This window comes from Zea mays, chromosome 6 (genome assembly GCF_902167145.1).
Source record: "Zea mays cultivar B73 chromosome 6, Zm-B73-REFERENCE-NAM-5.0, whole genome shotgun sequence".
Classification (NCBI taxonomy): domain Eukaryota; kingdom Viridiplantae; phylum Streptophyta; class Magnoliopsida; order Poales; family Poaceae; genus Zea; species Zea mays.
The window spans coordinates 35,748,902-35,776,179 of NC_050101.1; the positions used below are offsets into that span (position 1 = coordinate 35,748,902).

General features: G+C 44.9%; 2 pseudogenes across 1 annotated transcript; both read right to left on the reverse strand.

The window, feature by feature from the left end:
• Nucleotides 1–325: 325 nt before the first annotated feature.
• LOC103630953 (uncharacterized) lies at nucleotides 326–1,343 on the reverse strand (annotated as a pseudogene).
• A 6,103-nt stretch (nucleotides 1,344–7,446) lies between these two features.
• LOC109940340 (probable beta-1,4-xylosyltransferase GT43A) lies at nucleotides 7,447–10,709 on the reverse strand (annotated as a pseudogene). Its single transcript, XR_002263140.2, has 3 exons — nucleotides 10,014–10,709; nucleotides 8,050–8,344; nucleotides 7,447–7,947 (listed from the first exon to the last, which is right to left on the reverse strand). The product of XR_002263140.2 is annotated as a probable beta-1,4-xylosyltransferase GT43A (transcript).
• Between the last annotated feature and the right edge of the window lie 16,569 nt (nucleotides 10,710–27,278).

Genomic DNA, 27,278 nt, shown 5'->3' on the forward strand with positions numbered 1-27,278 from the left:
CGGGCACAAGCGGTGGCAAGGTGGCGTTAACTCCTCGTCCCAGAAGTCCGCCGCACGCAACAGATAACCATTTGGTAATCATGATATGTGAACCAAACAACACCTAAATTTATTATACAGCGTAAAATACATCTTAAGGAGTACTCGACCATACATTTCTTACTACTTATATGTCCGTACATTGCTACGGTTTTTATATATGACATAAGATAAATTTTGTTTTAATAAAGCACAAAATATATGTTTTCTATTGATTAGGTTGGTGTGAATATAGAGCCAACAAGCAAGATTCAAACTCTCACTTATATATAATTTCACATTATTTTTACATATAAAACGTAAATATAAGGCTTCCCAAGAGGAGGTCTTGCACCCTTATATCATTTGCCTTTCAGCAGAGATAATAAATATTGGATTGTTTTAATTATATTTTTGTTGTCTCTCTGAAGGATATTACGAAGAATCACCTCAAATAATTGTTGGGGCTTTGGTGGTTGCAATATATTTCTGTCAAATAAAACAAATCTTTCCAAACTAATCCGAGTATGCCAAGGCAAATGAATCAACACTGCAGTCCCCATGCACCCTTGAAGTGGAGCACCAAGTTCACCAAATGTTTTTAGCGTGGCAATCGCGTGGTGCTATGAAATCTCAGAACCATTACCTAGAAGCATAAAAAGTTTCTAGTCAATTCCTGATTCAATCATAGTCTCAACAGTTTTCAACTTTCCAACCTTTATCAAAGATACAAGTCTTTCAAACACATTTTCATACATTGTTCATTTTCTGCAAACAAGAGATCTGCAATTTGATCCATGAAAATTCTTACAAAATTTCATCAGCAATTGCGCCATCAACACGCTTAGATATCTTGGCCAGAACATAAGGGAAGTTGGCTAGAGTTGAAGTATCTTCATAGGCACCAAAAAGATTAATTAATCTATCTATGAAACCTACTATTTCAAGAGAGTAAGTAAGATTTATATAGTCTGTTACAACAAATATAATTGTAATTGCGATAGTAAATGTAAAAATAAGATCCGTTGATCCTATGTCAATTGTCTCTGCTATTTGAGGGACAAGTATTTTACTGAACCTAATTCTGCTTGCCTCAAATTTAGATAGGGGTAGGCATGACATGAGAGCTTGAGTTGTGTTTGCCAATTAAATGTCAATGTCCATGAATTCTAACAGAGAAAAGAATGATCCCATTTTTCGTTTAGCTGGTCTTTTCATACACTCTTTGCCAAAAAAGGCCAATTAGCTACAAATGCCATATAATATGAAATCGAATTAGATAAAACAGCACGAGTAACATCATTTGTTTTGTTCTCATGGTACATCTACATCTTTCTCATTGACGTATAAAACTGGACCAGGTGCACAAGTTGCATAGGTTGGGAGGTTGGATATGGTTTTCTCCCATTTTCCACTCTGATTTCCTTCGTCAGAGCTTACCCATGACAACAACTGTAAGAGGATGGAGACCACAACGATCTAGCAAGACTTCTGCGATGGGTTGTGAAGTATAGAGAAGTTAAACGCCCAAAATCCATGATGTTTGAAATTTTTAGTTATTCTATTTTTCATGATGTATCTTCCTCTAACATGCCTTAATTTATAAATTTGGTATAACTACTGATTGAAAAAATATATGTATGTAAAAAATACTAAGCATATTTGTGAAGCTAAACATGATGTTACTTAAGAAAATATGTTGTTAATAGGATAAGAATAATATTGAAATGGAAACATATGCAAATTAGAATCATCCGACAAAGCTAAGAGATGTCCATGCTTTGAGAACCTTCTTCATATCACGATCGCAAAAGTAGCTCTTCAAGACTCAGCGAAGGTTGTCGCAATTACACAAATGCATGGCATGCATCCTTATGACCATCATTAGAGGTGGGCGTTCGGGTTACCCGAAAATTTTGAGTCGGGTAATTCGGGTATTTAAAATTTCGGGTTTTGAGAATCGATACCCGAAATTACAACGGGTTTTACAATACCCAAAAATTCGGGTACCCGGAATTTCGGGTTCGGGTTCCGGTATTTCCGAACTACCCGAACTGTTGTGTTGGCTTCATAAAAACACATACACCCTACTAAATTAACATAAAAATATAGTTTGAATGATGATATACATGGACATATAAAACACAAGTAATCTACAATCATAAGTTATGCACACTTACACATAATTATAGATGTACAAATTAATAATTAAGCATGATATGAGTACATGACACATGAAAGTTCGGGTATTTCGGGTACTCGATTGTGATACCCGAAATAAATTCGGATTTTATAAGGTGCTACCCGAAATTCCCGAACAAAATTCGGGTTTCGGGTATTTCAGGTTCGGGTATTCCGGAGTTCGGGTTTTGGGTTACGGGTTTTTTGCCCAGCCCTAACCGTCATCCATAAACATGGACAACTCAATTCCCGCTCTATCAATTTATAAATGAGCAAGCAAGCAACCGATCGCTCACCCCCATACGCACCAATCTGACTCCCAAGTTTCGTTCGCATCACACTACAAAACAAACCCCCTATAGCAACACATACCTAGCAACGTATAGTTATATGCATTGGAAGTGATTAGATTTCAACGCTTGTTATGCATTGCAACCTATATCCGTTGAATTACAGTGATACTGGCAACATTTAACATGTGTTGCAAACCATATGCTAGAGTAAGTATGATCATAGCAACATTTACCATGTGTTGCAACCATATGCGTAGAGTAACTACAATATGTTACATGCGTTGCAAACCGTATTTGTAGATTAATTTTGGTACTTAGGCAATTTTGCAACTATGCTTTTTTAATTTAAACTAAAGCATAGTAGTTGGGGATGATAAATTGTGCAAAAATGCGTTAAGTGTGGAATTGAACAAAAATACAAAGTCTTTTTGTCCATGTCGTATCATTTTATTTATTAAAATATTTGTTTTATCTTGTTGTGTTGCACTTATTAAAACATCATCGCCGCCTGCTCGCGCACTCGCACTTAACCTAGCCGCCAGCCCTCGATGGCCGACGCGACGTCGCCTTCGCCTCTAGTCCACGCCCCTGCTCCAACCCCTGCCCCCTTCGTCGCTCCGGCCTTGGCAGGAAGGTTCCTTCCAGACTTTGCCTTATCTTGCTCCCAATCTCTGTCTAAGTTCATAAGGCCTTGCTCTCGACCTCTCTGTTTTGGCGGTCCTGTCAGATCCTCCATCGACGGTCCTATCGATGCCTCTGCTGTCACCGTTCTGAGGAGAGCCTCAGTGGTCGGATCCTTGATGTGCTGGGGCCCTGTGGAGGCGATTGTCACCATTTCACACAGGGGCAAAGTGCGGTCGGTCCTCCCCCTCCGGATCCTCCGCCGCCAATGCTCGTTGCCTACATCGACAAAGCTCCCGTCCGAAGTCTCCCCCTTTCGGATCCTTCCCCTGCCCGTGCTTGCTTCCTCGTCCTAGGATACTCCGCCGGCCCCTTCATCGTCCAGAGAACCTGGCATGAGACTCTCCACCAGAGCTTGTTTACAGGTACATGTTTCCTCCATTTGTTTCACACAATTTCAGAAATAATAGCTAGTAGGTGTATGAAGACTGCATATGTGCAGGACCTGTTTTCTCAGGTTTAGTGTCTTCTATTTTGTCGTTGATTACTGTGGCAACTAGCCTGTTAGGCCTCTAAATCCTAAACTGCATGCAAGTGTATCCTTTCCTGTTACATTCATAGCTCTTTGCTCATGCTCCCACGAAATTTAGCACAAGAAAAGACACTCTCCTGACATGTTGATCCTACTCGGACACATGCTTTTTATTATGTTCTTTACTTCCTTTCAAATGCAGCATATGTCATACAAAAGTATTACTTGCTCTAACTGTTATCTTGTTTTTGTAGATTCATATGTCATATTTGTCTATTTATTTCCTTATAAACTGAAAAACAAAAACATATCAAATGGAACAATACATGTATCTTACTTGCTATCGTTTTGTTTACTACAAGCTGATGTTATTGTCACTTCTGTTTGTCGCATGCATTACTGATATGGTTCAGAATGGCAATGAAGAACAGTACACATCAAATGACTAACAGTTAGGTGTTGTGTTCATTCTATACTAGCAGTAGGAGTTAGCTAGCTCTATAAGAAGGTATTACAAAGTGTGTACTAACATTTCTTGTCAGTGGAAAGTGTTGTCTTCCAACCAAAACTGCAGGGCACCCAGAGGGCGCCTACTATTCTAGTGAAATAAAAGCCTTCAAATTTTGTTCTCTTATTTGACATGTCTGTATTGTTCATTCTAATGTTGTTTCTTTTCGCCATGCAATAGATACAATTAACTGAACATTTATTTCGATGCCAACCATTGTGAAATAGGCTCCTCCATCTACAGAAGTACATGATGGGTTCAATTCAGATCTATTGAAAGGCAATCTTGTCCTAGGCTGAACCTGTCCAACTAACCTGAATCTGTTCAAAATGTTCAGACTACTTAAATGTTCATAACATGGACACCGGGGATCATGTGGCTGTCAAGATCTTCGACAAGGCAAAGGTTCACAAGAAAAAACTAGCTGGTCAGGTAGAGTGTCAAGACTTTAACTATTTGCACTAGTACTTCCTTAGATTTCACTGTTTTCCATATATCTAAACTGCATAGCAAATTAGGAGGGAGATCTCTGTATGATGAAGCTAATACAACATCACAATGTTGTTTGCCTGCACGAGGTAAATAAAGCTTTAACTTTCAATGTAAAAAACACATATATTCTTTTTTCAGAATTCAGTTTGCTGTATCGAAATGCATGTCCTCCATGTCAACCGTTTTATTTGGATTGTTTTCCCCTTATAATAGGTGATGGGAAGTAAAACAAGGATTTACATGGTGCTGGATTTTGTGATGGGTGGAGAGCTCCATGATATCATTGTAGGTCATTGCTTCTTTTCTTTTCTCTGTCATTTGACCTGATTCATCATGAGCAGTCATAATGTAGAAAAAAAATGTCTGAAATCATGGGCTTCGCTCCAGTGGACCACGACTTATTGCTTCATTCGAGCTAAAAGAACAACTGAATTTGTTCTTATTCGAGTGCACAAACAGACTGTCTTCTGTTCTGGATTCAGTTTATGTGGTGTCGAACTGAAAATTCAGTTTCAGTGCACAAACAAACTGAAGTTAAAACCGAAGACAGAAACTGCGAGAGCACAACAACCCAATTTTAGTTCAGACTGAATGAAACAGACTGAAACCAGCAACACACATACACTTTCAGTTATGGACAACCACAAACACATTTTCATAAGCACATGCTGAAGTTCACACAGGCAGATCAACTTTCTAGAAGTGTTCTATATTTCCACAATTTCATCTTACAGCATGTCCTTTAGCTCTTGAACACACCATCACTTATATGTAAAAGTCATCCAATACCAGGGGAAGGTTTCCAGTGTCCCTATCTTTCAATGTTTAATTATCTATGTTTCAGTGTTTGAGTACAGAGAACTTGACCCTTGTAGTGATCTATGAGCAAGTTCAGTTAAATTTATGCTGAAAGGAAGTCCAAGATTAATTGTAGTATTCTATGATCTCTGAAAGGAAAGAACATAACATTTCAGTGTTTGAGTACATAGAACTTATTCTGTTAAATTGCATGCTTTATTGTAGTCCGGTCAGAATTATGGTCAAATGACATTTTGGTGTTTTCCTAAGTATGTCCATGCCCTGTATTATCTTGTTATGCTATGATTCTGGCTGGGCGAATAAGATTGAACATCTCATTATGGTAATACTATGGGTGATTGAAGGTAATAAGTTATAATGGTGTATGATTTCAGGTACTCAAGATGTCAGGTAAAAGTATTAATGTAGACCAAAGATTAGCACTTGATGTAGACAAGTTGACCACTGACCTTGCTGGCCTAGCTACCGGAATGTTAAAACTGCTAGTCGACATCAACCTAAGCTGGTTTTATTGAGTTTTATTAGCTGGTCGTGTATGATGCAACAAAACTGACAAAATATTCTTGCCTGAATTCTTATTAGTGAAACTCTGCATCTTGTGGTATGGTGTGTTTTTCTGGGATTAGGATGGTTCAGTTTTAATGTTGACAAAATAATGATTAGATCAGTCTAGGCTATACATGTATCCCATTGTACAAATCTAAACGTTGTAGCATCCTATGATGACGAGATAGTCATGGGCGGCACCAACACATGTAAGCGTTGCTGTATCTTATAAAAATCTGTTGCAGTTTACCAACACTTATTTATATGACTTACCAACGTATGTATAAGCGTTGCAGTAGCCCCTAGCAACGGCAGTATAGGCAACACATAATTATGTGTTGGTATAGACCCTATCAACGCTTATATAGGCTTGTACCAACACATATATGCATTGCTAAAGGGGGGGGGGGTCATTTTGTAGTGTTAGTACCGCCAGCACTCCATCTATAGCTATCAATCGAGACCTCCCCGACCTAAGTAGATCGATTGATTTTCAGAGTAAGAGAGTTGGTGGTACATGTACCTTAGCTACCATAGAACGATGGGGCGCGATGTAGAACGGATAACGCCTCCCTACACAGAACGGCACCCGTGCTTAGCCGTTCGACTACAACCTCCTCATCGCCGGTGCCACAACGAGGGGGCCCATGGTCGCAGCCACCGACCACCATGTCTCCGCATCCTTGTCCGACCTTGACGTGTCATGGCAAGCAGTCGGACGCCAGCACTAGACTGACGACACGGGTCTCTGAAGAGCCCGCCACCTCGGGAGATCCAAGCCCTGCTGCTGCTGGTAACCATTTTTGCTGCGCTGACGCGGAGAGCAAAAGGCTAGAAATTTATAGCGACGATAGTCGTGGCAGGCACGCTATCGGAGGTTGCGGCGTGGCGGGTCACTTGACGCGGAGTTCACGGGACCTATCCTCGCATCGCTCGCCATAGAGTTTGTGGGGACTTATCCTCACGACATGCTCCGAGGTTGCGACAGCGGGCGGAGGAAGGCGTGTGGCGTGCGGAGGCGGTTTCTGCGTGTGGCGTGTGGCGTGCGGGAGTTCGTTTTAGAGATGCAGGGAAGCACGACAACGTACGACGATAACTGGAGGGGGACAACACGCGAAAACCAGGGCGCACGAAACTCTCCTATTATAGTAGTAGAAAAGAGATTATAGGAGTGCGGGTTGATTAAAAAAGTGTAGATTTTTTGTTTGAAAAATATTAATGCAGAACGATCGTTGAAATTAGTGCTTTAATAGAGTAGAGACAGAAATATACAGTGTAAAAAAGATATTTTAAGAGAGACGTGTTTATATTTTCTTTGGTTCTGGAAACAAGACGAGGGAGAAGAGGGCAGGCCGGGAGTGCTGGGCTTCTCGGTCCAGCCTGGACTGGATCGGGTTGGGACCTTTTGGGGGAGGACGCTAACAGGCCCCCAAAAAGACTCTCAAAGGCAGGCCATCTATTGTAAGTTTGTAACGACAATAACAATGGGCCGCCACCGCCTCACACAAACACAACAGGACCAGGCTAAAGAATCACAAAATGAATCTGAATAAAACACTATCACAGCACAGGCAGCTCATCACCATTCATGGCGCCCCAAAACTTGATGACCAAAAAACTGAGAGAAAGAAAAATGGGACCCAAAGGAAGAAGAATGAAACGCAATCTTGCATACACGGCCTACTGATGAATCAACCTTCTTCCCTTTCCTTTTGCTATCGCCCACCGCATTTACATCGACTCCACCGGTCCAGTCCTCCCCTTCCCCGTCCGGCCAGGAGGCTGCGACGCCTCACATCCGGCTGCCATCTACTGTTACGAGCTGGGCATGTCGCTGTACTGCCACACCATGACCTGGGAGCAGCCGGAGGGGATTCCCCTCAGCTTAGCTTAGCTCGGTCTTCCAGCACCACTTCCTGCACGAACTTGATGGAGTCCTGCGACCACACATCAGTTACAGCCTACCATAGTTAGCCGGGAGCACAAGTCTCCATCAATCAACTAACTAACATTCTCAGAAGGCAGGGGGTACGACTGACCTGTGAAGTGTCCGGCAACGACGCCGGCCGCCCCCACCGCTCGGGATCCCATAGAATGGAGCTGTTGAACGCGAAGCCCGAGACGCCGATCGTCGTCGTGCGGGCTCGCGTACCGGCAGCGGCAGGATCCAGGTCGGCTTCCCGCCTGTCGTATGCCACCGAACGGGTGGTGCCGTCGTCGTCCAAGTCCCTCGAGAACCAGCCGACGACCTCCGAGGCGCTGCACAGCGGACCTTCCACTGTCACCTTCTTCTCGCCCGCCGACACCGTCGCCACGGGCCATGCGCCGAACGCCCTGCGCCTCTGGAACGTTAGACAGAAACCTCCACGTCGGAGATGGAACGAATTGAATTCGACAGGAGCTATGCAGCGTGCAATGAAACATGTGCGGTGTGGTGTAGCTATGCCTGCCTGTGATGATCTCGGGTATTTATCTCATCTTAAAGGTATGTTCGGTTACATCAATCCAAACGAGATTTAAACCCCTCCAATCCCCCTCTGGATTGGTGCAACTGAAGAAGCCCTGGTCAGAAACCCCTGCCAGTTACTAGTGGTTTAGCAGTACCGCTGTACTGAACCAAGGTGTGATTCCCTCTCTCTCTCTTATGAACGCAGGTACTCGTCGATGTTAATTAGAAGAGGTACCACCATCGGAAAAGTGAACGCAAAATGTAAGCCAGATGTTTCAGGGCTACGTGTTTTCTAGTTGGCCACAAAAAAGTTTCGGAATTGACGCTGAGTAAGATTGTTTTAAGTGTGTATCTTTCAAAAATGTAGATCGCTTTGTATCCATAAGCATCTAATTAATCTTCTAATAGCATCGCATCTGCTAACAGTGTTTCGGGTGGATAAGGGAAGGTCACGTATTAGGACCGAGTGCAGAATATATAAAATAGCAAAATTTTCATATATCATATATAGAGAGAGATAAACAACAAGCTCTATGGGTTCAGCTGATCTAAATCACAGGTGTGCTGTGTACACGAGTATAGGAAAACTACGCCGAAGGACTATTTTTGGAGCTAAAATATCGGAGGAGTTGGAGGGACTAAAATCCTCTTTTTATTTAAATTCCCTCACAACCCTCCGGTTTGTGGCTCCCAAAATAACCCTCATGGGTTGGAGGAAGCAGTTAATGGGGGATAGGAGGATTAGGACCTTCTCCGTTTCAGTTCAGTCAGTTTCAGTGGCCATGGCATAACGGTCACTACTATGTTTTCCCTACCTGCTATCTATTGTAGCAATCCCCCCCCCCCCCCCCCCCCCCCAGCATATTTGCTTCCTCGTTTTAATAGTAACAGCATCTCGGGAGTCAATTCAAGGATGTCATCTCCTTGCTTACTTTTTAGTAGTCTGCTATAGCTGTTTCAGCAGGGAAAAGTTATGCGCTATAGTCTCATTTAGCCCGCTATGTTCCGCTGTTATTTACGCTTTTGAGAAACACGCCGCTAAACTCCTTAACCCGCTATTTAAAACCATGCCGACACTGTTAGGACGACAGTTTATGCTTTCAATTATTTATTGAAGTACCAAACTAAACTAGTATACGGCTACTAGAGCATTTATTTAGACGAGTAAAAAAGACTAGTGGTACCAAAATAAGAAGGGGTGATTAGTTACGAGGAACCCTAGTCGTGTCGTAGTCGTCGTGGTCATAGTCGGTGGACATAAAAAAGATCCGAAATTTATGAGCTGGGATTGCAGAGTTAGACATCGTGATTCAGACTCAAGCAACGTACATTATGTTATGCTGGTAATGACTAATAGGGGACCCGTCAGATGTCAAATTGAAAGACTAGGGGAACATGCAAAGGTCCAACCTTCGAGCTCGGAAATCAACAATCGGGAAGCGATCAGCAAAGCTTGCTTGCGAATTGGCACATTGTAATTAACAACTAAAAGCAAAAACTACGTAAAATCGAAGGAAGGGAGCAGAAGGCGTGGGAGGAGGAGGGGGTACTGACTCGATCTGGCGGATCTGGTCGAAGAAGCCGACGTCGTAGACGGCGGCGGCGTCGGCGAAGTGCAGGACGCCGGCGAGCCGGTGCCTCTCGACGTGCGCGAGCGCGGCGTTCCGCTGCGCGTGCGCCTCGCCGGCGGCGGTGAGGTTGCCCTCGGGCCTGAAGGCGAGGTGCCTGTACATGACGCCGGTGCCGCGGAGCACCTCGGCGGTGGCGGGCGCGTCGGCGGCGGGCTCGACGACGACCCAGACGACGGGCGGGCGCACGAGGCGCAGCGTGTGGGCCAGGCGCAGCAGCTCGCCCCGGCGCCGGCGCCGGGCCCCGGGCCCCGGGCGCCGACCGCGTGGTGGTGACCACGATGAGGAGGCGGCGCTGGCCGCCCTCGGCGGCGTCGTCGCCCGCGTCCACCGTGGCGACGGAGGAGGAGGAGGAGAGCGCGTCGGCGGGTGGTACCAGGCTGGTGCGCGCGTCGACGTCGACGTCGACGGCGACGCGGGACGCTGCGAGGCGGTGCGGCGGGTGGGTGGTGGCGGCCTTCCAGGAGGAGGAGGGCGAGGAGGGCGCGAAGCCCGTGAAGAATCCCATGACGAAACAGAGGGAGAAGTGGAGCAGCGCCTTCTTCCACAGGTGGCCGCCGGCGCTAGCCCGCCGCTGCTTGGCCCGGTCCGGCGCCGCGCCCGCGCCCGTGCCCGTGCCCATGGGCCGGAGGGAATGGAATGGCGAGACCAAGGACAAGGTGTAGTCTTGGGGAGACGCGGCGATGCAACGACGAGAGCAGGGGAGGGTGAGGTGACGGTGAGGGCCGGGGGAGGAAGGCAGGAGGGAGGAGGAATGAATACGGCCCGTGCGAAGTGAAGTGTGCGTGTGAAGAGGTGAACTGGCGTCGACCTGGTGAAAATGGGAAGAGGTGCGTGTGAAGAGGTGGCGGTTTGCCGGTTTTGAGGATCCCATTCACTGCGGTGCGGAGAAGCAAACAGCCGTAAAACCAGAGCAAGCAACATGCCAAAGCAACCAGCTTCAGTTGCAGTTGCAGCTGAGCTGATGATTATATGACATGGATGTCTTATTGCATGCGTAAAAAAAGGGAACTCTTTTTATCGTTTCACAAGACAAGAGATGCAGCTTTAACTATCATCCATCGTCCGTCGCTTTGTGCAATACTCGGTGGTAGCTCATTGCCTCATTCCCAGCTTGTGCCTGCCTGAGCCGGTGCGGATGCTGAGGAGGCCCTTTCCGAGTCTGGGTTGGGACTGCGACGTCTACGCGGGAACCTAATTGATCCTTTGCTCCATTTCCCAACCATGGCTTTGAGGTCATCCAGTTCGTCATTGAGATAGTATACCTCGAAGATCTCGTGCGTCCATCCGTGGTTCAGTCCAGCTGATTTCAAGACATGCACATTGAGTATTACTTAATCAATATCCATCCTTCACTTAGGTTGTGATGTTCATTATCTATAGTCAATCTCAGCATTTGGACCATCCCACTTGGTCTCATGTATTGAACTATATTATTTGGTAAGTATAATTTAAGTATCGTGTAAATTATATTAATCGGCACAAAATATATGTTTCCTATCGATTAGGTAGGTGTAAATGTGGAGCCAACAATCAAGGTTCAAACACTCACTTATACATAATTTCACCCTTTTTTACATAAACTTTTTTATTATAGTAGTAGAGAAGAGATTATAGCAGTGTTGTTGATTCTAAAGAAATGTAGTGGTTTTTTTTTGAAAAAATATTGACGCGGGACAACTGTTGAAACTGATGCTTTGATATAGTAGAGATAAAATTTGTACTAAACACATGTTTGCTAGTATATTGTATAATTTAGCAAAAATGTGCAGTTGCGGGGGATCAACCTCACAACCTAGTGCATAAGAGGCTTAAACGCATCTATCTAACCAGTGCAGCTGCAGTTTTATTGTGTTATATGTTGAATTCTTATACTTAATATATGTAAACTATTATTTTTAAAATAAAAAATGTAACCGTGTCGTGCCCATGCCAGCACTACGGGTCGAGATAGTGGCCCAGGCATGACACTATAGCCGTGCCGTGCCAGGCACTGGCACTATACTAACCGGGCCGGGTCGTGCCTGAACCGTGCTTTTTTGTGCCGTGCCTAGGCTGGCCCATCGTGTTAGTGCCAAATGGCCATCTATAATCCAAACCGGCAAAACCCATTAGAGAGCCTTTAGGGCCTGTTTGTTTACCCCCCAGATTATATAATCTGGATTAAATAATTCTAAGAGGCAAACAAACAGTCTAGCTTATTTGCCTAGATTATATAATCTAACCCCTTGGATTATGATAATCCATAAGCAAGTGAGGAGGTGCTTATTTCAGATTATTTTTTTCCCACTTCCCCACTACCCTTTCAAGTTTCCTAGAAATTACCCATCATTGCCATTATAATCTACCGAATCGTTTTTGCGCCTATCGGATCGGAGAAGCCCGCCGCCCAACAGAAACACGCCAGATAATCTGGGTAAACAAACAAGACTACTCAGATTATATAATCCAAATTATATAATCCAGATTATATAATCCTCCAAAAATAATCCAGATTATATAATCCATTGGGGTAAACAAACAGGCCCTTAATAGTCAATGCTAAAGTTGTAGTGGCCAATCTGAACTACATGTTATTTTCTGACAAGTTTTTTTTGTTTAAAACCATTTAGAGTTTTGAGTTTACATATTTTTGAGATTTAACTTTTTGTCGGACAATCTTGAATTATTATACATGCTATAACAGATTTGTAGTACTCGACAAGGCTTAAAACTTTTTAGTTAATTTTTTTTGTTAAATTTTGTTTATTAACCAAAAATATGCAATATAAGCTTAAGAAATATTGATATAAATAATAGCATATTATATATAGACATGACATGGATGAATGTGAGTAGTAATGTTAATGGGTCGCGATTCAAATGTTTCTTCATATTTTTTATGACCATCGATAATTTTTATTTTAAAAATAAATAAAAATAGAAATCGATCCTAATTTGATCTCATCTTTAAATTTTATATAGTGCTAAATATTAAAACTCATTGTCACCCCTAAATGTGAGTCGTTGCTGTAGAAGTGAGGTAGCCAAGGTTGTTGCTGTAGAAGTGAGGTAGCCAAGGTTGTTCGCTGAGTGTTTGGATGGAGGGACGATAAAAGATGATGAAGAGGGATGATATAGGACTATTCTAACTTGACCCGTGTTTGGTTTAAAAGTTTAGAGTCAGAATCAAAGAATATTCTTCAAAAATAATAGATGAGACCATTCCTCAAAAATAATAGATGAGGTCATCCCTCAAAAAATTAAGAAACGACGTCAGCTCAAGTTTGATCCCATTCCATCGCTCATTAACACCCGAACCAAACGCTACCCGTCGCCGCGCGTGGGGCTCACCGCCGTCGTGCCTACCGTGCCGTGTCTGCCTGCCCAACTTACATGCACCACCGATGCAGCACGCGTGAGGCGCGACTCCCCCAGTCACCACTCGCCGTCGTGCACGGAAGGTTCCGCGGCCAATTTGTCGGGGGCGTCGTACGTATTAATGCGTTCGTCCACGCGCCGTGTGTACGTACTGCGTGCATGAATACGTATACGTACAATGCATTGCGTTGGCCGTATGTGCTTGCATGTACATGAGCTGTTTCGCCTTGTTAGCAATTGCCCTGTTTGATTCCCCTCGGACGGAGTCAATTTCTTCGTCGTCGTCGGATGGCCACTTGGCTTGGCCAGCCTTAATAGTCGCTGATATAGACTGGTGTTTTTAAGATGTCACGTAATAAAATAAAAACGCTTTAATTGAAAAGCATAGTTAGCACACAGATCCAATACCTCTGCCCATAAGTATCTTCTTCATCGGACTTAGCAACCTTAAAAGGATCACCATAAAAACAAATAGACACCGTACCATCCCTTGGCAAAGGCAACGGGTCGAAGCCTGTACCGGTCAACAGACCCTTCCTAAAATTTAAGAAGTACAGTTATAAAAAACAACTTCGATTAGATGATACATTCTATACAGCGCTGTCGGAGAGGAAATCTCCGGCCGGGTGGCGGAGTGCACCTGCTCTAAATTCTAAGATGAAGAGGGGTCTAAGCATTTTACTTGTTAGAGATCGGAGGGATGAACACACAAGAACACACAAAGGTTTAGAGTGGTTCGGGCCGCCGGAGCGTAATAACCTACTCCACTGTGTGTTGTATTGCTTGTGAGCTTGAGTTGTGCCTTGGATGACTTGGATCTGTGTTGTAACGTTGCATGCCTCCCCTTTTATAGCTCAAGAGGGGCACGTACAAGAGTACTGAGCCCCGACACGTGGGTCCAGGGACATAACGGATGGAAGGAACTCCTGCTTGCGATGCCAGGATGATCTTCGTGCGCCATAACATCTGTAGTGCATACAGTATTGATATCTCGCGGCAGCGTCCTCGGTAACGCGCGAGTCATAATGAGCGCAGCGCATGCGGCAGCGCAGACGTACTGTTTGCCAACGGGAATAGACAAGCACGCCGCCTACAGGATGGCCTAGGCGCCGCCTGCTAGCTGAGTGGACAGGACACATTAAATGCCGAAGGGGCACATCGTCTGTCAGCGGGGTAGACAGGCGGCGCGCCTTCTCCGCAATCAATGCAGTGGCAGCGCGGCCCAGAGGCCTTATGTCAGGCTCCGCCCGTGGGCTTACGTCACGCTCGGTAGGCCATTTGGCAGCATTGGGTCTCCGTCTGGGCGGGGAACAGAAGTATTATGCGGTCAGGTCCGCACCAGGCTGGGCCTGGACACATGTCGCTCCCGGACCCCTGCCTGAGCAGGGCCTGGGTATTCTCTGCCCTAGAGTCCCGGGACCTGGCTGCGGGTAGTCTGGACCCCACGCAGAGGGGTCCCGGACCTATCCCGGAGGTCCGGGTCGCCCCGGCGGGGGCCCTGGACCTTCCCCCGGAGGTCTGTTCTTCATGTACAGGGGTCCGGTGCTTACCTCACAGTGGGTCCGGACCCACTGTGCACATCCTGGAGTATGTCTCTTTCCCTGGCCACGTGGCGACCCCGGAGCCGTCCACGTGGCGGGGCAGATAGTCGTTCGCCAGGCAACTAGAGATCACTGCTAGAGATACTGTAGCAAGGGATACCCCTGTTTTAGGGTACCGATAGTGGCCCCCGGGCCCATCTCAGGAGAGGATACGAGCTTGCAGGTGGGGCCAAAAACCTATATCTTGCGTAAGCACGGCATAGCTGGCGACTAGGGCGCCTCCTTAGGGCGCGCCACATTAACTCGGCGCGCACACGCTGTCAGCCTGCCATTGGTCACACCAACTGTTGTGCCCGTCTTTGCGGCTAACTGGTCTGTGGCCTCCACGCATGGCGGTTTTGTCGGGCCGCGCGCGCGGGGCGCCTTGTTGTCGCCGCCTAGGTTAAAAATTATTCTCCCGCAGCGGCCCCGAGGCGGTGCGGGATCGTGCGCGGCGGTTCGCTCCCCACGCGACGGTTTGCCTTCTTCTCACTTGGGAACCAGCGCCTTAGCTGCATGACCTGTGGGCCCAGGCCCCCATGCCAGTGACGGAGTTGCCTGGGCGCTAGGTGCGCGTCGGGCGGTTTTTCCCGGGGCACGAGCGGGGGAGTCCTTCTTTAAAAAAGGGGTTCTCCCCGCGTGCAGCGGTTTTGCTTTCGCATTCTCTCTAAATGCTGCGCCCTTTCGCCTCCAAGTCCTCTGCGCCCCTTTGCATTCGCGCTCTTCAGCTCTCCGCTGTCACGGTCGCCATGGCCACGCTGGCTCGTCCCGAGCGTTTCCAGACTGAGGAGGTGCTTGACACGGTGTGCCGCCTGCTCGGATGGAGCACTCCGGCGTTCGCAGGGAGGATCCGAGCCGGCACTACTCCACTTGGTGATCTCGCTGCTGGGGAGTTTGTGCTCTTCGTCTCCTATCTCTTCTGCGGGTTGGCGCTGTCGATTTCGCAGTTCTTCCTGCTGCTGTTGGAGGAGTTCAGACTCCAACTCTAGCACCTCACGCCCCACTCCATCCTCCAGGTGGCCATCTTCGTCCACTTCTGCGAGATGTTCGTGGGGGTGGCAGCCTGCACTTCCCTCTTTCGCCAGTTCTTCGTGCTGGTGAGGTCTGGGAAGGGCAAGGACCACCTTGGAGCCTACTACTTCCAGACGAGGTCAGATCCAACCGTGGCTTACATCGCCACCCTTGGCGGTGTGAGGTGGGAGAACTAGCGCAATGACTGGGTGATCGCCAGCGCTGAGGCCAACGACCGCCTTGCTCTGCCAAGCGACGGACCAAGTCTCGACTAGAAGCAATGGAGGGCCAAACCATCCCTCGCGCCGGAGTTCAAGCCCGTACTGGACAGGATCAAGGAACTGGTGACCGGTGGTCTGACCTTGATGCATGTAGTCGGCGATTTCTTGAAGCGCCGAGTCATGCCGCTATAGGGGAGGCCGTGTCTGTGTTGCTGGTTCACCGGTCCCAGTGATATTGGCAGGATCTAGCGTGGGCTGGGGACTGACCTGTCCTGGGAGCAGCTGGAAATTTTGGTGAAGGGGGTCACTAGTGAGGCCTTTATCCCTGAAACCTCGACACCCCCAGGGCATTCTGCCGCTCTGCGATAATCCAAGGCTGCGGTCGGTGATGCTGGCCTGGTTGCCAACCCTCGATGAGAGCGGTGTGGCGATCCGCCAAACCAGCGGCCGGGACCCCCACCAGGGATCCGTATTCCCGGTGTACAGGCTGGGGGCTCCCAGCCCCCCGATGTGGGCTCCAGAGCTCCCCCCGTGGCCCCCAGCTCCTCGGACAAGGGCAAGGGGCCTGCGAGCAGCTCTTCCGCTCCGGGTGCCTCTCGGAGGCCGGAGGGGGAGAGGCGACATTGACTGCGCCGCTTCGATGGGTCATTCGTCTTGGATCCGCCCCTTGGTTCGGACTCCCCCCATAAGCATCAGAAGACAGCTGGTGGGACCAAGGAGGCCGACCCTCAGGCCTAGAGCGCGCAGAGGGGCGTGAGCCCTCCGCCACCACCACCTTCGGATCCGTCGCCACCGCCACCGCCACCACCATCAGGTTCGTCGCCGCCACCGCAGGGGCAGTGTCACACCCGGTTTTAAGGAACAAAGCCGGGTGCATCTCATACATGCGCCAAGAAGACAACATATATAATAACAGAGTGTATAGAGGTAAATGTCACAATAAAATCAGAGTACTTTATTACATAGCGGAAGTCTTATTACAAAATAAAAGATAAATATAAAACGAACTAAGGATCGTCGGCGCCAATGTCAACTGAGAAACACCACCTAGATCAAGTCGAAAGCCTCAGTGTTAGGCGTCTCCTCTTCGACCACCTGTTCTTCTCCTGTGGGGGGGTGTGAGACAGCAAGAGTGAGCTCACATACGTTCATAGCTCAACAAGTCGTGGGGAATAATGTGGCATGAACTCACCAAAGGTGGGAGTTCATGAAGTGTAAGGCTGATCAATGAAATAGAGGCTGAAGCTGAGCATTGCTTTTATAAGTTGGTCAAAATTTTATTAGCAATTACTATGTGTAAGTAAATACCAAACCATAGTAATAATAAATAAAAAAATAATAAAATAATCCCAAATGCAATGAGATGACAAATTAAGTTTAAGTTCTATAAATTAATCATGTGAGTGTCCGAGCCGCTCATGACCGTGAGCACGGCTAGTATACCAGTTTTAAACTCTGCAGAGGTTGCGCATCTTTACCCACAAGTCGTGTTACCCATTTGCCACGGAGTTGATCAGACCCCATACACCTCTACCAAGGAAGCGAGGCAGGGTACCACTATGAGGCCTTTACAAAGTTCCACTAGCTTCAGACTACCCGCTACAGTTTATAGGAAGCTCCAGTGCAGGAATCTCTCGCCTGACCGCCATCGCAGCAAAATCAACCCAAGGACCTCCCTACACTGACCACTCCCCTACTGCCCTTGCCCCTTTCGGGTAAGGTAGCCCTTCACTAGCTTTCCTAGTTAATCAGCCAAGGGCGTCCCATTAAACCCTTGTGGTATCACTATTTTCCCGAGTGGTTCTCCATGTTCCCATTAACATAATGATCTTATCATGAATAGTAAAGAATAAACAGATAATAAAAAGTATAACACTGAGTGATGAATATCTCTATACCCAAATCCACATAAAGCAATAGCATGAACTACCCAAAACTTTAGTAGTAAAACAGTGGTGAAACAAGGTATAAAGATAGTCAAAATCTAGGGTAACCTATTGGGTACCATCAAAAATAACCTATGCAGATCATTATGAATAATAAGAACATGAATGGGTAAAAGAAGTGATCAAGGGCACAACTTGCCTTCAACGAGCTCCTGCTCAGCAGTCTCTACCAGTTGAACCTCAGGATCCTCAGTGACTTGTTCGTCTACTCGCATCAACACAATACATACATGGTATAGCAAAAATTAACATCACACCAAACATGTAAATAAAATACACAATAAAAATCTAGACACTAAAATAAGATCATAGGAACTGGAATTATTAATTTTGGAGTTATAGATTTTAAGTTATGAATTTTCCAAGGTTTTGTGTATTTAATACATGATTAAGTACTAGATAAATTTTAATGTGTTTTTCATGCCAAAACAGTGGCACTAATGGATAGACAATAATATTACAAAAATTTAGGAATTGGAATGGACCAATTTGGAGTTCATATGAATTTTCTACAATTTAAAAAAGTTTCTAGCAATTATTTATGCATTAAAAATCTATTTCTGATATTAATTTCTGATTTCAATACTCTCTGGATGGGGCCTCAAATACAGAGAAGTACAGGGGCTACGGTGCAAATATTTCTAAGACTCAGAGAGTCCCTGGCGTGGACGGCGGGTTGTTTTCTGTTTTAGTTAGGGTCTCTTTAGCAATTTTGACACGGCAAAGGGGTATGCAGTGTTTGCAACCATTAGATCCGAAACCGTTGGTCCAGATTCAAAACCGTAAAATAAACTCTTATCTGCCCGATCCGAATCGGACGGCTCTCATCTCCCCAACCTGAATCAATATACCCGGAGTAATCTGATCCACCCATCGGCCATCCAATGGCCCGGATTCTATTTTACGAAAGGATACCCTCTCTTCTAATCACAGCCGCTAATTCTAGATTCTATGGTCAGTGACTGTCTTCTCTCTCAAGTATGTCGTACGACAGCGCAGAGCTCCCCGCGGTGGCGCTCCATGGCCAGAAAACCTTAGCAGAGACTCAACTACACCATTCTAGGAACGATTCGGTGCTACACCTAGGGAAGATTTAGGCAAATTGATGGGGGATCAATACATCGGCTACCATGTGCCCCCCCCACACCGATGCCCCCACACAGGCGGCGTTGAAACAAGGACCCGAGCCTGGCACCAATTCCACAGTCGGTGAGCACAACGATTTGGTGCCGCCATGGTACTATTCAATGGAAGGAATAAGGCAAGGTAGAGAGGAGGTCGCACCGAGGACGATGACGAGGAGGACGCTGGCACGGCGGGGCGCAGATTTGTGAACCTGTCGCACCCCAATTGAAGCACGCAGCGGAGGTTGTGGCGAAGAGCAGGGCGGCGGTGAGATCGTCTCCACTTCTCTCGCTTTTCCTGGTGCTATGGCGATTGTGGTTGGGGCTCGGAGCGGACGAAATCGTGGTCTAGAAATCCACCTCCCCATTTATGAACTCGGAGCCTAGGCGGTCAGCTCGTCCGCGCATGCCGCGGACGGTTCCCACCATCCGATTGACGCGGGCGCAAGGGAGAAGAAAGTACCCACCAGTCCTCCATTAGCGCCGGTTAATAGGGAATCCATTGCACCGCCAGGGAGGATTTTATGCAGCTGGGAGGTGCGTCCATGGCGAGGATCACAGTCAGTTGGCGAGAAAGACGGTCTGCTCCCAGGCGCTGCGGCGAGTCTGTTGTGGGAAGGAGATAACGCGGGGTCGAGCGGGTCCCACACTCCAGCGAGACCATAACGGACGTGCGCGCACGAGCGAGACCGTCGAGACAAAACGCAGGTCGGCCTAGTGCGGAGGGATCCCAGCGCTTGGGATCGGGGAAAGGAAATCCGAGCTAGGGGAAGGTCCTGCCATGCAGGCCCCACATGGCAGCGGCTTCTGGAGAAATGGAAAAGGATAAAGGGAGAGGAGTAGTGGCTGCGGTGGAGTGGGGTTTTGGGCCTGGCCGTGGAATTCGGCCCAAGCAGCGCCTAATCTTTTTTTTATTTTCTTATTTTTCTCTATTTTCTCCTCTTATTTTAGATTCCAATTTGAATTCTAATTCTGTTGTGAATTTCATGCTTAAATAAATTGTTCACATTCAAGTATCAGTATAAACAAGTGCATGCATTTATTTATATATATTTCTTTATATGCACAAAGTATTTCCTCATCCTCTTTCTATTTTATTTTCCTTTTGTTAAATTGCAAATTAGGATAAACTCCAATTTGGACATTACCATTTATTAGTTTTAAATGCACAACCAAATAAACTCCAACATGATGCATGTCTTGTTTGGATTTTTTTAATAAGGGATTATTCCCTCTCAACTATGATTAAGCACATGTCTCAAAAAGTAGATGTCAAATCACATAAGGAGATCAACTCTTTTATAAGCTTTATAATTTGGGTATTACAAATCCTACCCCCCTTAAAAAGAATCTCGTCCTCGAGATTTAGGAAGGACTAGGGAAAAGATGAGGAAAATCTATGCGAAGCTCTTTTTCTCTCTCCCATGTAGCTTCATCTTCCCCATGGTGACTCCATTGTACTTTGCATATTTTAATCACCTTATTCCTCGAAACTTGAGTCAAAGTGTCAAGAATCTTGGTAGGATATTCCGTATAAGTCAAATTTCCCTGAACTCTGAGCTCTTCCATTGGTAACTGTTTCTCAGGGACACGGAGACACTTCTTAATTTGAGACACATGAAATACATCATGTACATCTGACAGGTGATCAGGTAGTTCTAGCTGATATGCAACCTTGCCCACTCGCTTTAAGATCAAGAGAGGTCCAATAAAGCGAGGGGATAGCTTTCCTTTAACTTTGAATCTCCTCATACCCCAGATCGGTGACACCTTCAGATACACGTGGTCACCCTCCTTAAACTCTAGTAGTCTCCTTCTATTATCAGCATAGCTCTTTTGCCTCGATTGTGCAATTCTCACATTTTCTCTTATCATTCGAACTTGTTCTTCTGCCTCTTGTATTAGTTCAGGCCCAAAGAACTGTCTTTCTCCCATTTGATCCCAATATAGTGGAGTCCTGCACTTTCTGCCATACAGAGCCTCAAATGGTGACATCTTCAAACTAGCCTGGTAGCTATTATTATAAGAAAACTCAGCATAGGGTAAGCTCTTCTCCCAACTACTACCATGCTGAAGGGCACAAGCTCTCAACATATCCTCTAATACTTGATTAGTCCTTTTAGTCTGTCCATCAGTCTGAGGATGGTAGGCCGAACTAAAATTCAACTTTGCATCCATATTCTCATGAAAACTTTTCCAATATCTGGGGGTAAACTGTGATCCTCTATCTAAAATGATCTTCTTCGGTACACCGTGTAGAGACACAATCCGAGCCATATATAACTCTGCCAATTGAGATACCTTATAAGTAGTCTTGACTAGAATGAAATGAGCCACTTTGGCCCGTCTATCCACAAAATCCCATATAGACTCATATCCTTTCGAGGTGCGAGGCAATCCAGTAATAAAATCCATACCAATCTCTTCTCGCTTCCATTCGGGTATCTTCAGTGGATGCAGTAGTCCAGCTGGCCTCTGGTGTTCAGTCTTAACTCATTGACACACATCGCACATAGCCACATGTGCAACCATATCTCTCTTCAATCCATACCACCAGTATTTCTGCTTCAAATCCTGATACATCTTGGTACTATCAGGATGAATAGAATAATCTGAGTCATGGGCCTCCTTTAAAATAGTATCATGAAGGCTATCAATCTCAGGGACACATATCTTCTGTCACACCCGGTTTTAAGGAACAAGCCGGGTGCATCTCATACATGCGCCAAGAAGACAACATATATAATAACAGAGTGTATAGAGATAAATGTCATAAAACATCAGAGTATTTATTACATAGCGGAAGACTTATTACGAAATAAAATAATAAATATAAAACGAACTAAGGATCGTCGGCGCCAATGTCAACTGAGAAACGCCACCTAGATCAGATCAAACTCCTCGCCCTGAGGCTCCTCCTGAACCACCTGCTCTTCTCCTGGGGGGGGGATGTAAGACAGCAAGAGTGAGCTCACATACGCTCATAGCTCAACAAGTCGTGGGGAATAATGTGGCATGAACTCACCAAAGGTGGGAGTTCATGAAGTGTAAGGCTGATCAATGAAATAGAGGCTGAGGCTGAGCATTGCTTTTATAAGTTGGTCAAAATTTTATTAGCAATTACTAAGTGTAAGTAAATACCGAACCTTAGAAATAATAAGTAAAAGTAATAATAAAATAATCAGATGCAATGAAATGACAAATTAAGTTTAAGTTCCATAAGTTAATCATGTGAGTGTCCGAGCCGCTCATGACCGTGAGCACGGCTAGTATACCAGTTTTACACTCTGCAGAGGTTGCGCATCTTTACCCACAAGTCGTGTTACTCATTTGCCATGAAGTTGATCAGACCCCATACACCTCTACCAAGGAAGCGAGGCAGGGTACCACTACGAGGCCTTTACAAAGTTCCACTAGCTTCAGACTACCCGCTACAGTTTATAGGAAGCTCCAGTGCAGGAATCCCTCGCCTGACCGCCATCGCAGCAAAATCAACCCAAGGACCTCCCTACACTGACCACTCCCCTACTGCCCTTGCCCCTTTCAGGTAAGGTAGCCCTCCACTAGCTTTCCTAGTTAATCAGCCAAGGGCGTCCCATTAAACCCTTGTGGTAGCACTGTTTTCCCGGGTGGTTCTCCATGTTCCCATTAACATAATGATCTTATCATGAACATAAAATAATGAACAAATAATAACAAGTGTAATAATGAGTCATAGATATCTCTATACCCAAATCCACATAAAACAATAGCATGTACTACCCAAAACTTTAGTAGTAAAACCAGTGGTGAAACAAATTATAAAGATAGTCAAAATCTAGGGTAACCTATTGGGTACCATCAAAATTAACCTATGCAGATCATTATGAATAATAAGAACATGAATGGGTAAAAGAAGTGATCAAGGGCACAACTTGCCTTCAACGAGCTCCTGCTTAGCAGTCTCTACTTGCTGAACCTCAGATTCCACAGTGGCTTGCTCACCCTCTATGAATTCCGGACCTCGCCCTTCAGTAATCAGATCCTTAATCTCTTATATTTTAGCATCGCCAATCTGTCCTTTGCGGATTTCTTGTTCTAATGTAGGTTCCACATTAATAGTAACTCCTTCAGTGTGAGCAACTATCTCCAGGTTAAGTCTCCTGAAATCCTCAACAATCTCATCGGGTAGCTGGGCAACAATAGCTGAATGAAACATGCTCCTTTCGACTCAAGGCATCTGCAACCAAATTCGCCTTGCTCGGGTGATAGTGAATCTCCAAATCATAATCCTTAATAAGCTCCAACCAATGGTGTTGCCTAAGGTTGAGATCCTTCTGAGTGAATATATACTTCATACTCTTATGATCCGTGTACACTTGACACTTAGTTCCCATGATATAATGTCTCCAAATCTTAAGCGCATGTACAACGGCTGCCAGTTCCAAGTCATGAGTGGGGTAGTTCAATTCATGTTTCCTTAACTGACGAGATGCATAAGCGATCACATGTCCTTCTTGCATGAGCACACATCCCAATCCTTGGCCACATGCATCACAATAAATGTCAAATCCCTTCTACAGATCTGACATAACCAACACTGGTGGTGACATCAATCTCTTCTTCAATTGATCAAAGCTTTCTTGGCATTTCTCATTCCACTTGAATTCTCTTCCTTTCTCCAAAAGCGAGGTCATAGGCTTGGCAATCTTAGAGAACCCTTTGATAAATCTCCGATAATATCCTGCGAGTCCCAAGAAACTCTGAATCTCAGTAACTGTAGTGAGCACTCTCCACTCCATTATCTCCTTCACTTTAGCAGGATCCACTGCTATTCCTCCATTAGAAATAATATGTCCCAGGAATGGCACCTTATCAATCCAAAACTCACACTTACTGAACTTGGCATAGAGTTGATTATCTCGTAGCTTCTGTAGCACCAATCGCAGATGTTCCTCATGATCACTATCACTCTTGGGATAAAAATATCGTCGATGAAAAACCACGACAAATCTGTCTAGATCATGAACACTTTATTCTTCCGATCCATAAAATAGGTTGGTGCATTAGTTAGTCCAAATGATATGACGGTGAACTCGTATAAACCATATCGGGTCGAGAAATCCGTCTCGGGAATATTCGATGGCCTAATCTTCATTTGATGGTAACCCGATCGAAGATCAATCTTCGAGAATACTCTAGCTTCTCTCATCTGATCAAATAAATCCAAAATGTGGGATAACAGGTACTTGTTCTTCACGGTAACATCATTACGGGATCTATAATCCACACACATCCTTTGCGATCCTTCTTTCTTCTGTACAAATAGAACCGACACTCCATAAGGTGAAGAATCCGAACGAATGTACCCGGCCTCTTGTAATTCTGTTAATTGCTTCTTAAATTCCTTTAACTCTTCTACAGACATCTCGTATGGCCGTTTGGAAGTAAGAGTAGTCCCAGGTAAGAGATCTTTGACAAACTCAACTTTCCTATCTGGTGGCATCCCTGGTAACTCCTCTAGAAAGACATCCGGAAAATCCTTAACCACACAGATGTTGTCACCAACAAACTTCCCATCTACTAAGAATGTCGCTAGTCTGGGGGCGATAGTTACTGCAATTCCAACTTCAAATCTTTCTCCTTTGGAACTGGTGAGTTCTATGGTTCCTTTAGCACAGTGCATAAACTACCTTTGCCTTTCTTAACTATGACATACCAAGGATTACGTCTATAGTGCTCTCTTCTAACACTATAGGGGTAGCCCATCTGGGTTAGAAATACAAGGTAAGAAAGAAAGAATTGTAGACAAGGCGAGTAATTACGAGAAATGTTACTGCGGGGGATTTATTAGCTAAGTGTGTCGCCTACTAAAGCTAATTCATTACCTTATGGTGGTACATGCTAAGATGCCCGTCTATACTATTTCAATCAATCAAAGAAGCAAATCAGGCATTGATCATCAGAACAATCAACCAACATTTTTAATAGAGAAAATAATTTTCTTTTTATTAATTTTTTTCCTTAGGTCTCCTATCCCTTAAAAAGGTCATAAATGTAAGATTCCAAGGTGTGAAATCCATCTTGTCTTAGAGTAGAAAAGATAAGAATGATCAGAGTAGAACAGTAGAAGGCGAGACAGGATCAAGCTAAGTATAGAAAGAATCAGAGTGAGATAAGTATAGAATGAATCAGAGTAGGATAAGTAGGTAAGGATTTTGTCCATTTTTATCTAGGTTTCGTCCTATAGTCAACATTTCCTCTGATACCACTTCTGTCACACCCGGTTTTAAGGAACAAAGCCGGGTGCATCTCATACATGCGCCAAGAAGACAACATATATAATAACAGAGTGTATAGAGGTAAATGTCACAATAAAATCAGAGTACTTTATTACATAGCGGAAGTCTTATTACAAAATAAAAGATAAATATAAAACGAACTAAGGATCGTCGGCGCCAATGTCAACTGAGAAACGCCACCTAGATCAAGTCGAAAGCCTCAGTGTTAGGCGGCTCCTCTTTGACCACCTGTTCTTCTCCTGTGGGGGGTGTGAGACAGCAAGAGTGAGCTCACATACGTTCATAGCTCAACAAGTCTTGGGGAATAATGTGGCATGAACTCACCAAAGGTGGGAGTTCATGAAGTGTAAGGCTGATCAATGAAATAGAGGCTGAAGCTGAGCATTGCTTTTATGAGTTGGTCAAAATTTTATTAGCAATTACTAGGTGTAAGTAAATACCAAACCATAGTAATAATAAATAAAAATAATAATAAAATAATCCCAAATGCAATGAGATGACAAATTAAGTTTAAGTTCCATAAATTAATCATGTGAGTGTCCGAGCCGCTCATGACCGTGAGCACGGCTAGTATACCAGTTTTACACTCTGTAGAGGTTGCGCATCTTTACCCACAAGTCGTGTTACCCATTTGCCACGGAGTTGATCAGACCCCATACACCTCTACCAAGGAAGCGAGGCAGGGTACCACTACGAGGCCTTTACAAAGTTCCACTAGCTTCAGACTACCCGCTACAGTTTATAGGAAGCTCCAGTGCAGGAATCCCTCGCCTGACCGCCATCGCAGCAAAATCAACCCAAGGACCTCCCTACACTGACCACTCCCCTACTGCCCTTGCCCCTTTCGGGTAAGGTAGCCCTCCACTAGCTTTCCTAGTTAATCAGCCAAGGGCGTCCCATTAAACCCTTGTGGTAGCACTGTTTTCCCGGGTGGTTCATCATGTTCCCATTAACATAATGATCTTATCATGAATAGTAAAGAATAAACAGATAATAAAAAGTATAACACTGAGTGATGAATATCTCTATACCCAAATCCACATAAAGCAATAGCATGAACTACCCAAAACTTTAGTAGTAAAACCAGTGGTGAAACAAGGTATAAAGATAGTCAAAATCTAGGGTAACCTATTGGGTACCATCAAAATTAACCTATGCAGATCATTATGAATAATAAGAACATGAATGGGTAAAAGAAGTGATCAAGGGCACAACTTGCCTTCAACGAGCTCCTGCTCAGCAGTCTCTACCAGCTGAACCTCAGGATCCTCAGTGACTTGCTCGTCTACTCGCATCAACACAATGGTATAGCAAAAATTAACATCACACCAAACATGTAAATAAAATACACAATAAAAATCTAGACACTAAAATAAGATCATAGGAACTGGAATTATTAATTTTGGAGTTATAGATTTTAAGTTATGAATTTTCCAAGGTTTTGTGTATTTAATACATGATTAAGTACTAGATAAATTTTAGTGTGTTTTTCATGCCAAAACAGTGGCACTAATGGATATACAATAATATTACAAAAATTTAGGAATTGGAATGGACCAATTTGGAGTTCATATGAATTTTCTACAATTTAAACAAGTTTCTAGCAATTATTTATGCATTAAAAATCTATTTCTGATATTAATTTCTGATTTCAATACTCTCTGGATG